This window comes from Triticum aestivum, chromosome 5D (genome assembly GCF_018294505.1).
Source record: "Triticum aestivum cultivar Chinese Spring chromosome 5D, IWGSC CS RefSeq v2.1, whole genome shotgun sequence".
Taxonomy (NCBI): Eukaryota; Viridiplantae; Streptophyta; class Magnoliopsida; order Poales; family Poaceae; genus Triticum; species Triticum aestivum.
Window position 1 is genome coordinate 506443063 of NC_057808.1, and position 10860 is coordinate 506453922.

Below are 10860 nucleotides of genomic sequence, written 5' to 3' on the forward strand. Positions count from 1 at the left end.
TAGTAGTTGTGTGCGCTGCATTCCGGAGGAATGCGCTAGTCCAAATAACATGTCAGGAATGTGTACGCACATCCTGAGTGCTGTATCATTTGTTTGCGTATCGCGTGTAAGATTTGTGTTTTAGCAGTCATTTCTCCGAGCGAAATCGTTTATGTTTTCTTGAAAAATCTTGAGGTCTTTTAAATTTTTGCCTTTGCAAGATTTTCCGGGTGCCACACAGTTCTTCTTATGAATTTTGCTAAATAATACCCCAGAGTGGAAAATGTCTCGTCCGTGGACTCGTTCCATGCCCAATCAACAAGAAGAAGTTTATGAGACACAGACCAGCAACAACTTCACTCAGGGACAGTCTAGTCAATAGGACAGCGAAGCAGCTTTATCCCAAGTATGCCGCCTCTTCGAACAAAGCCAGCAACAACACCAGGAAATGATGAATCACGTCATCAATATGGGGAATCACCGTGAGCCATATCAACCCCACTCCAAGTTGTCTGAGTTACAGAAGACTCGCCCTCCAACATTTGCTCACACGGATAGGCCACTTGAAGCCGATGATTGGCTTCGTGACATCGAAAGAAAGCTGATTATTGCACAGTGTTCAGATCATGAGAAGGTGCTTTATGCACCCCACTACCTTACTGGAGCAGCTGCAGCATGGTGGGAAAACTTCCTACACATGCATCCCAGTGAACACAACATCACCTGGGAAGAGTTTAAGGAAGGCTTTTGTGGGGCACACATCCCCAGGAGCATCATAAAAATCAAGAAGAGAGAATTTGATGACCTCAAGCAAAGAGGCATGTCAGTGATAGAATACAATGGTCAGTTTACCCAGCTATCTCGCTATGCCTACGACGAGCACATGACAGAGAACAAGAGGATGGAAAAATTCTTGGATGGCCTGGCACCAGCATTAAGATGCCAACTGGTCATGCACACTTTCCTGGATTTTAAAACCCTGGTTGACAAGGCCATTACCTTGGAGAATGAGCGCCGCAGCCTGGAGGATATCCGTAAGCGGAAAAGGGACAAGACGACCCTCGCTCGCAACAATCGATGCAAGACTGAGGTTCCGAGGAATGAAGCAAGGAAACCCACGACTACTGATCTAAGGCCAACCAGGCAGTTTCATTCAAGGGACAAGGACTTCACGTACCATCCAGGGGTCACTTGCTACGCTTGTGGTGAAGAGGGGCACTATGCCAAACAGTGCCCAAAGCCAAGGAACTCGGCCCCCAAGCCAAACAATGGTGGGAACAATCCAGCCCCCAAGCGCAACAATTTCAACCCCAACAACAATCACAGGAAGGGTCACCTGAACCATCTGACCAGGGAAGAAGCGCAGAATGCCCCAGACATCGTGCTTGGTACGTTCCCTGTCAACACAGTACCTGGCACGGTTTTGTTTGATTCTGGAGCTTCTCATTCGTTCGTTTCGAAGAGTTTTGTTTCACAACATGGTTTTCCGATACTTCCCTTGGAAAAATCTATGATCATCAAGTCCCCCGGAAATAAGCAAATCGCCCAGAGTTACTGCAAAGGAGTAATCATTGAGTTTGAAGGATTAAAGTTTCAAGCTAATCTCATCGTGTTGGAAAATAAAGGACTGGATGTCATCCTAGGGATGGACTGGTTGACCACCAACAAAGGATTTATTGACTGTTTCAATCGTACTGTGATTCTCACTCATCATCGCGGCAAGACAATAAAGGTTACAGCTCAAGAAAGACCACGGTCACGGCAACCAAAGCTGAACAAAGTGGACATTTCGGAATTGAGAAAAGTTCCAGTGGTGTGCGAGTTTCCAGACGTATTCCCTGAGGAACTACCAGGCATGCCGGCAGACCGAGAGATAGAATTCAGCATCGAACTAGCACCTGGCACCGCTCCCATCTATAAGAAACCTTATAGAATGGCACCCTCAGAATTGGTAGAACTGAAGAAGCAGATAAAGGAGCTATTGGACAAAGGATTTATTCGAGCCAGCTCCTCACCATGGGGTTCACCAGTGTTGTTCGCCAAGAAAAAGGATGGGACACTGAGACTATGTATAGACTATCAAGCTCTCAATATGGTCACCATCAAAAACAAATATCCGATGCCACGGATAAATGATTTGTTTGACCAACTCGCGCAGGCCAAAGTGTTCTCAAAAATTAATTTAAGATCGGGATATCATCAACTGAAAGTACGGACTGAAAATATCCCTAAGACAGCATTCACTTCCAGATATGGATTATATGAGTTCACAGTAATGCCATTTGGATTAACGAACGCCCCCGCATATTTCGTCCACCTCATGAACAAAGTATTTATGAAGTTTATGGACAAATTTGTTGTGGTGTTCATCGACGATATTCTGGTATATTCAAGGACACCGGAAGAGCATGCTGAGCATCTCATAATTGTTCTGGGAGAATTAAGGAAACATTAGTTGTACGCCAAATTTCGCAAGTGTGAATTTTGGCTAAGGCAAGTTGGTTTCCTAGGCCATATATTAACCCAAGAAGGCGTGGCCGTAGACCCAGAAAAGGTCAAAGCCATACTTGACTGGAAGCCACCAGCCAACGTGACAGATGTGCGGAGTTTCCTGGGAATGGCCGGATATTACCGGAGATTTATTGAAGGATTCTCCACTGTGGCAAAACCAATGACACAATTGCTCAAGAAGGACAAGAAGTTTGTATGGACGGAAGCATGCGAGAAAAGCTTCCAAGAACTCAAGAAGAAACTAACAACAGCACCAGTTTTGACCGTGCCAGACATACACAAGAGTTTTGAAGTGTATTGTGACGCATCTCGTAAAGGTCTCGAATGTGTACTGATGCAGGATGGCAAAGTTGTCGCGTATGCTTCCCGGCAACTACGGAAGCATGAGGAAAATTATCCAACTCATGACTTGGAGCTAGCAGCGGTCATCCATGCACTCAAGGAATGGAGGCACTTTCTGTTGGGTAATCGTTGTGAAATATATACGGACCATAAGAGCCTTAAATATATTTTCACCCAACCAGAGCTAAATTTACGCCAACGACGCTGGTTGGAATTGGTCAAGGACTATGATGTCGGTATTCACTATCATCCAGGGAAGGCCAATGTAGTGGCAGATGCCCTTAGTCGGAACCCCAGCCCGGGCAACGACAGCCCACAAAACTTGAGACCTGAGTTTCAGCAGGAGTTCGTTAAACTCAACATGGTGTTGGTCTCTGAAGGCACCGTATCGAATCTGGAGATACATCCCACCCTAATGGAACAAATTAAGAAGGCTCAGCAAGGGCACCCCAGCATCGAAGGAATAAAGAAAAAAATGAGTCTTGGCAAGGCTTCAGAGTTCGTCACAGACAATGAAGGAATATTATGGTACGGGGACAGACTTTGCGTACCTAACATTGAGGAACTCAAGCAACAAGTCCTAACCGAAAGCCACACCGCTCCATACTCAATCCACCCTGGAGGAACCAAAATGTATAAAGACATTCAGGAAAGATTTTGGTGGCACGGTATGAAAAGGGATATAGCCGCATTTATTGCTTGTTGCGATTCATGTCAGTGCATCAAGGCCGAGCATCAAAAGCCAGCAGGGCTACTCCAGCCAAACAAGATACCGGAGTGGAAATGGGATGAAATAGGAATGGACTTCATCGTCGGACTACCTCGATCGCAACGCGGAAATGACGCCATATGGGTCATCACAGATAGGCTAACTAAGGTAGCCCATTTCATCCCCGTGAAGACAACCTACTCCACACAAAGGCTAGCCAAGCTTTATCTCTCCCGTATAGTCTGTCTGCATGGATTCCCAAAGACTATAATATCAGACCGAGGCACTCAATTTGTCTCTAAATTTTGGGATCACCTGCAACAAGCTCTGGGCACGAAACTAGCTTTCAGTACAGCGTACCACCCTCAGACTGATGGACAAACGGAACGCGTAAACCAAATCTTGGAGGACATGCTGAGAGCCTGTGTGCTCACCTATGGATCCAGTTGGGAAGAAAGTTTGTCGTATGCCGAGTTTGCTTACAACAACAGTTACCAGGCCAGCCTGCAAATGGCACCCTTTGAAGCATTGTACGGACGGAGGTGTCGTACCCCATTGAATTGGTCAGAAACAGGTGACAGTCGTATCTTCGGCCCAGACATGCTCAAGGAGGCCGAGGAGAAGGTTAAACAGATCAGGGACAGACTCAAGACCGCTCAAAGCCGACAAAAGAGCTATTACGATCAAAAACATCGTGAGGTCAGCTTTGAACCCGGTGACTCCGTATATCTACGAGTATCTCCTATGAGGGGCCTGCAACGGTTCAAAATTAAGGGGAAGCTAGCCCCGAGATTTATTGGACCATTCTGTGTGATTGCACCAAGAGGCACAGTAGCCTACCAACTAGACCTACCCAAGGAGCTGTCAGACGTCCACGACGTGTTCCACGTCTCACAGTTGAGGAAATGTATGAGTAACCCGGAAAAGCATGTGTCTCATGAGAGCATTGATGTGCAACCAGATCTCACCTACAGAGAACGGCCAGTAAAGATATTGGAAGAGTCTGAACGGAGGACCCGACAGAAAACAACTAAATTTTTCAAAGTCCAGTGGAGCAACCACACCGAGGATGAAGCTACATGGGAAAGAGAAGATTTTCTTCAGCCAGAGTATCCATATCTATTTGAGGATCAGCAGTAATCTCGAGGACGAGTTTTTTCCTAAGGGGGTAGGTGTTGTGACACCCAAAATTTTTATTGGATTTTTTCAAACTTTTATTTTTATTTTGAGGAGGGTACTTAAAACTTTCTTCTAAAGAACCCACCCTCTCAAAAACTTTATTTTATGGCAAGTGTTTTATTTGGATTCACCCAAGACTTGATTTTGGTCTTGGAGGTTTTCCCTTTTTACTTGGACTCAAAACCAAATGCTTTTCACTTGGGAAAATTTCTTTTGAAAAATCCTTTAAATAGCCCTATGGCATTTTGAAGTGATCTTCTCCCCTTTTCAAAAATCCCTCTTGCCATGACCTAAGGGGAAATCCACTGCCATAACCTTTTTCCCATCTTTGGATCATGTTATACCTCAAATCCAGCAAGTTGAACCACCCCATATTTTTGTTTCCATTTATTTTCCCATCAAAAACAATTTCTGCCTTCTATCTTGATCCTTGGAGATTTACAAAGGAGCTACCCTTTCTGCTTTGAGTTTTGTCTCCAAACCAATTTCCCTAGCTAGTCCTTTGAGCCCTCAACCAAGATCCATGAAGATCCACTGGTCTCCAGTTCAAATTTTTCAAACTACACTTGCTGCAAGTTTGGACCAGATTTGCCAAATTTGATGAAATTCATTTGAATCCTCCTCCTAAAAATCTGAGAAAAATCAGGCAGCCCCTGGGTGCATTGAGAGGTCACCTCACGAAATCCCAACTCCAGGAAAAAAATTCTTCATGCCAAATCATTTCGTCGAACACGTACTGGACACTATTGCTGTCATGTTCAGTTAAGTTCAGAGAACAGTTTCAGTGCACTGTCGTTTTCTTCAGTGTTCGTTGTCCATCTCGCCAGAGTCGCTGTGGCGCCTTGCTCCCCGTCCCCTCCCCCTTGTCCTCTGCACCGCACGAGCGCCTGGAAGGTTGCGGGCGTCGGCGACGAGCAGGAGGAGGTGCGTCGCCCCGTGACCGACGGCAGCGATGGCTTTGCGGCCGCCAGAGAGAGGCGCAGCGCAGACGGCGCCGTCCAGCGCCGCCCAAGCCACTGGAGGCCGCCGCGTGGCCCTCCACTCCCCCGTGCGTGCTGCCACCCTCGTCGTGAACCGCTAGGCCCGGAGCGCGCTCTCTGCCGCCGCCGTGCCCGTACGGCCACCCCGTCGAGGACCGGCGCCATTACGCCAAGACCGACCAAGATTAGCGGGGGAACGGCACCAGTACACCTCCCTGATGCTGCCTGGCCACTTAAGCTCCCTGCCAAGCCATTGCCTCACCGTAATTGCTCGCCGGAGCGATCCCGTTCACGGCCACCCCCTCGAACCGCCTATAAATAGAGGCCCCGAGCTCCAACTCGAACCCACACCACCTCTGCACTCCACCTAGACCACGCCTAGCCACTGGAAGAGCCCCGAGGGAGCTTTCTTGCCCAGCTCCGGCCGCCGCGACCCGCCACGGGATCCAGCTCGATTCGCTCCCGTGCGTGCACCTCTAACCCCCAACTATTGCCAGTAGCTCTCTTATGCATCCACTCTCCTGACCCGCGCTACAATTCGGAGTTTGCAGCAACCACCGGAGTTCTCCACCATCGCCCGAGCCGCCGTCCGCCGGAGAAAGTGTCGCCGTCGACGTGGTGCTCTCCGACGACCAAGTCCACCACCCACCGACGCGGAAGAACACGCTGAAACTCTTGGTACACTCCGATCTCCCTGTCTCGCCGTGGTTCAACGCCGGCGACCACCGCAGTCTTCGGGCGCCGGCGAGGTTTTCAAAACTGACATGTGGACCCCCCACGTCAGCCTCTCTTCTTTCTCTCCCTCGAAACGCTTTCTGTTGGCGCCTTCGGGCAGAATACGCTTTCCCTTTGGGCTGACGTCTTTCCCTCCGAACCGTTTTCTGTTTTAGCAGTTAAGTCCCTGGATCTTTTCTGTTTCATCACAGATTGGTCCCTGGACTAAAACCCTTATAACTTTTTAACAAAAGATGATTTTTGAGTGATTCTTTTTCTGTCAGTCTTGTATTTTTGTCTAGTTTTTTATAGTATTTATTTGGAAAATGTTTGGGACAACTTTTATGCACGCATTGATTTTCACGTTAGTATACGTTTTCGCTATACCGTAGGTTCCGGAAGAGGTGACGGAGCCGCGAACTTCGCCGAGCTAGACTCCGACTTCTCCGAACTAGGCAAGCATGTTTGAACCTTTGATATGATGGGTGTTTTGCATGTTGCTTGAATGGTTTGTGCATGGCATATGAGCATCGGTGAGTATCTCGTTGCATGTAAGGCAACTACCCGTGTGCTCCAAAGTTACGGTGATCTCTGATGAGAGATTGCCTAGTCATGTGGTGACATGAAAGGCAGTAAGGTGGTATTGTTGTAGCATGCCAGCCTTATGATGTCCGATAAACTCCGATGTTAACGTGGACTGAGTCACGTTATCATTCTTCCCCTTTCCGTGCCGCCACATGTTTTCTGCCAAGAATACGGTTTAGTAAGTTGGTAACCTCTTTCCGTGTACACACCAAATAGAGGGGCCGGGATGAGGGTTCCATGGCCCTGGATTAAAGCCAGTCATCCGGTCAGGGGGCATGGGTGTTTCAGGTTGGGACCGAGAGGGGGGGGCACCCCCTTAGAGCGCGCGTATATAAATTTGATCCCATGCTACGCGAGGTTGTAACCTCCCCGTCTCAAGGTTTTTCTTGAACGTTGCCGAGGGTGATTCCTGGCTTCGGAATGTTGAATGGGTGTGTACTGGTTAGATGTGTTTCTTCCAAAACACCGTAAACGGAACTAGTCCCCGTGACTACTGAAATCCGTTGGCTGTGGTTAAAGTACAAACTCTGCAGAGTCAAATCCTTCCGAGTCATCGTATCTATGGTCAAGGATCATGGCCAGTATACCCATATCTATGTCAATCCTCGTGGTAAAATCCCCGGTGAACAGGCTTGAGTGGTAAACCCAGTTTAATTGTTATTCCTGTGGATGGACTAACTCTTCTTACTTATTTCGTACTTGATGTGATTATATTTTTGAGCTACTGAATTATTAAGTTATGATATAAGCCCTTTATGTGATGTCGCTCAAACGTCCGACTGTGGCACTCTTGTTACTCTACCTTTGATATAAGCCCTTTATGTGATGTCGCTCAGACGTCCGACTGTGGCATGCTTGTCATTTACTTTCAATATAAGCCCTTTATGTGATGTCGCTCAGACATCCGACTGTGGCATGCACCGTCATTTATATTATGTTATAAGCCCTTTATGTGGTGTCGCCTTGACGCCCGACTGTGGCATTGTTATTTCCTTTGTTTTTTCCTCTCGAGGAGTCATTCAGACACTCGTTTGGCACTCAGTATTAGTTTGAGATTTTGGGAGGACTACCGCCCGACTTCTCCTTGTTTTTCCCATGCATTATTATCTCGTTGTCTGAGTGCACTTGTTAATCTGTTCCTATGCATCATGTTTACATTTTTTATATCTTATGTCCGAACTGTCTTGCGAGTACTTTCATAGTACTCACCTGGCTTGTTGATTTGGCCAGATGTTGACGAAGGCGATCTCATGGATGAAGAGTTTGATAGTGAGTCCGATGCCTAGAGGAATCCCAGTGAGTCCCGTGCGATCCTGGATTTTGGTCACTTGTATCATATACGCTTCCGCCACCCACAATAAATATCCTCGAGCCTCACTCTGATGCTCGAAGAGCTGTTAGTTTTCAGGAGTCATATCTCCCACTTCGCTGTGATATATCCACCACCGCTTTTGTCGTGAGTTAGTAGTTATGCCACCCTATCCGCCGTTATGTTTTATCGGCGCGCTTGTAATAAATTGTTGAGCAGTCTCCGCTCAACTTTGTATTATACTCAGTACTGCTGGTATTTTTCTTCTGTGATCAAGATTTTGTCTACTAGTAAGAAGGGATTCTTCTTTACTGGTCCGTAAAAGGGATCGGTCTCTCAATAAATATTTTTTGGAAAACCGGTCGTGACACCTATGGGTTTGAGAACTATGTAGACATGACCGAGACACATCTCCGTTCAATAACCAATAGCGGAAACTGAATGCTCATATTGGCTCCTACATATTCTAGGAAGATCTTTATCGGTCAAACCGCATAACAACATGCGTCATTCCCTTTGTCATCGGTATGTTACTTGCCCGAGATTCGATTGTCGGTATCCTCATACCTAGTTCAATCTCGTTACCGGCAAGTCTCTTTACTCGTTTCGTAATGCATCATCCCGCAACTAACTCATTAGTCACATTGCTTGCAAGGCTTATAGTGATGTGCAGTACCGAGAGGGCCAAGAGATACCTCTCCGATACATGGAGTGACAAATCCTAATCTTGACCTATGCCAACTCAACAAACACCTTTGGAGACACCTGTAGAGCATCTTTATAATCACCCAGTTACGTTGTGACGTTTGATAGCACACAAAGTGTTCCTCCGGTATTCGGGAGTTGCATAATCTCATAGTCAGAGGAATATGTATAAGTCATGAAGAAAGCAATAGCAATAAAACTAAACGATCATTATGCTAAGCTAACAGATGGGTCTTGTCCATCACATCATTCTCTAATGATGTGATCCCGTTCATCAAATGACAACACATGTCTATGGTTAGGAAACTTAACCATCTTTGATTAACGAGCTAGTCAAGTAGAGGCATACTAGGGACACTCTGTTTGTCTATATATTCACACATGTACTAAGTTTCCGGTTAATACAATTCTAGAATGAATAATAAACATTTATCATGATATAAGGAAATATAAATAACAACTTTATTATTGCCTCTAGGGCATATTTCCTTCATCAGTGATGTCTACTACGCAACTTTATTCTTGTAGACTCGTGTTGGGCCTCCAAGCGCAGAATTTTCTAGGACAGTAGCAGTTTTCCCTCAAGTGGATGACCTAAGGTTTATCAATCCGTGGGAGGTGTAGGATGAAGATGGTCTCTCTCAAACAACCCTGCAATCAAATACAAGAAATCTCTTGTGTCCCCAACACACCCAATACAATGGCAAATTGTATAAATGCACTAGTTCGGCGAAGAGATGGTGATAAAAGTGTAATATGGATGGTAAAAGTATATTTTTATAATCTGAATAAATAAAAACAGCAAGGTAGCAAATAGTAAACGGGCACAAAAACGGTATTGCAATGCTTGAAAATGAGGCCTAGGGTCCGTACTTTCGCTAGTGCAATCTCCCAACAATGCTAATATAATTGGATCATATAACCACCCCTCAAAGTGCGATGAAGAATCACTCCAAAGTTCCTATCTAGCAGAGAACTTAAGAATAAATTGTTTGCAGGGTATGAAACCACCTCAAAGCTATTCTTTCCGTTCGATCTATTCAAGTGTTCGTACTAAAATAACACAAAGTTATTCTTTCCGTTTGATCTACCCTAGAGTTCGTACTAAAAAAACACCAAAGAAAATTCATATTCATAATACTCAATCCAACACAAAGAACTTCAAAGAGTGCCCCAAGATTTCTACCAGAGAAACAAAGACAAGAACATGCATCAACCCCTATGCATAGATTACCCCAATGTCACCTCGGGAATCCGCGAGTTGAGTGCCAAAACATATATCAAGTGAATCAATACGATACCCCATTGTCACCACGAGTATTAAACTGCAAGACATATATCAAGTGTTCTCAAATCCATAAAAGTATTCAACCCGATAACAACGAAATCTCAAAGGGAAAACTCAATTCATCACAACAAGATAGAGAGGGGAAAACACCATATGATCCGACTATATTAACAAAGCCCGCGATACATCAAGATCGTGACATCTCAAGAATACGAGAGAGAGAGAGAGAGAGAGAGAGAGAGAGAGAGAGATTAAACACATAGCTACTGGTACAAACCCTCAGCCCCGAGGGTGGACTACTCCCTCCTCATCGTGGTGGCCGCCATGATGATGAAGATGGACACCGGTGATGATTCCCCCCTCCGGCAGGGTGCCGGAAAAGGGTCTAGATTGGTTTTTGGTGGCTACAGAGCCTTGCGGCGGCGGAACTTCTGATCTCGGTTAATCCCGAAGGGTTTTGGAATATTTGTGAATTTATAGGGTAAAGAGGGGGTGCGGGAGGCCACTGAGGTGGGCACAACCCACCTGGGCGCGCTTGGGCCCCCAGGTGCGCCCTTGT